Genomic DNA, 1,932 nt, shown 5'->3' on the forward strand with positions numbered 1-1,932 from the left:
TAGAAATTTACAAGCTGAATACTGAGACCAGGATCCTACAATTCTAGCAACCAAACTTACAACATTTAGGAAGGGAATAAAGAAGGTTTCATTTATATATGTGAGTAGTTAAAGAAAACAGATCTAAAAAAGCTGATATCCATTTTATCCCAGTGAAACTCTTTCCAGCCTCTGATGCTTGGGGTAGACATGTCTCATGCACCTGCACAACTTCTAATGAACCTCAGTTTTCCACTGTTAGATAAATTCACTGTACTTCTGAGACAATCTCCAACATAAGAGGCAGACCCCTAAACAAACACAGACAGGAAAAAAGAAACACTAGCTATTTGAGCAAAATATAGACTTTATAGGGAAAAAATTAAATAAAAATATTAAAAGAAAGATCAGGGAGATAGCTCAGTAGACTAAGTGCCTGCTTAGGCAAGCACAGAGACCCAGGTTCAATCCCCTGCACAACAAGCCACACCAGCCCAGCCCCTGGGTGCACTGAGCCAGCCACTGAGTCCAGACATGGATGTATGTACAAAAAAAATCAAAGAAAGACTTCAAGAAAGCTTCATGATTTGAAAAAAACATTTTTAGACGATCAAAAGTTGTAAAGAAATTTGCACCCATTCTTGGGAAGTAATTGTAGGTACTGCAACAAAATCAAGAATGATTCAAAGAAAAAGATGCATCTAAGGAAGTCTAATGAAAAGAGAAGTCTAACGAAAGAAAAATGTAGCCAAGCTATAGGAAGACAATAAGGATGATCACAAGAAGATATGGTGTGTCAGTACAGCAAGAAAACATTCTTAACTAGAAAGGCTCAGAATATTCCTGGAAAGATGACACTAAGAAAGAGAAATCATATGGATAGCTCAAGTGCCTGAATGTATGAGATGAAGTCTATGAGCAAGTACTTGAAAAAACAAAAACATAAAAGTGGATATGTTGGCCAAGGAAACTAGCATTGCCTATAATATAGTTCAGTTCAATGACATCTACATAGTCATGGAAATTTAAAGATCAATTATTGATCAAGATAAAGATACACAGACTAACTGCCTGCTTAGGCAAGTGCAGGGACAGGGGTTTGATCCCCAGCACCACATGCCATGCTGGCCGCAACCCCAGGCATGCTGAGCCAGTGACAGAGTCTGGGCATGGTGGCTCACACCTGTAATCCCAGCATGACTTGGTGTGGTGGTGTGTGCCTGTAGTCCCAGCCCTGGGGAGACTGAAAAGAGGAGTATCACTAGAACCTGAGCTTCACAGTGAGACCTTGAACTAAATACATTAAAAAGAAAAAAAGATCAAGATACAACTGTAGGGGCCAGGGAGATGGCTCAATAGAATAAGCAGTTACCTGGCAAGCACAAGGGCCTGAGTTCAATCCCAGGTTCTGCAAAAAAATAAATAAATAAATAAGTAATAATAATAATAAACAAGATACAACTATGATATACGAAGAAGATAAGGCAACAAGATGGCCATTTACTTTGAGGGGCAAGGAAATGAGAGCTTAATCCTCTGTTGTATGTAAGAAACCAATATAACTATTAAGTGAAGAACTGCATTAAGAAATAAAATTAATTAGAAGCAAAAAAGATATGCTAACATAACTACAGATAGCCATGATGCAAGAAGAGACTACGCTATCTCTCCTACCAAAGGGAGCAGTGGGGGATGGGGAGATAGCTCAGAAGCAAAAGCACCTGCCTGGTAAATTTAAGGTCCGGAGTTCAATCCCCAGTATCACATGCCGGGGCCAGCCCCTGAATCCTAGGCTTGGTGGCATACACCTGTAATCCCAGTTGTGGGGAGGATGAGACAGGAGGATCACTACCAGTCCAAGCTGCATAACAATATATCTACCAAAGAAAGAAAGAAAAAGAAAGAGCAAGAGAGAGAGAGAGAGAGAGAGAGAGAGAGAGAGAGAGAGAGAGA

Source organism: Octodon degus, unplaced genomic scaffold, assembly GCF_000260255.1.
Source record: "Octodon degus isolate 3935 unplaced genomic scaffold, OctDeg1.0 scaffold00059, whole genome shotgun sequence".
Taxonomy (NCBI): domain Eukaryota; kingdom Metazoa; phylum Chordata; class Mammalia; order Rodentia; family Octodontidae; genus Octodon; species Octodon degus.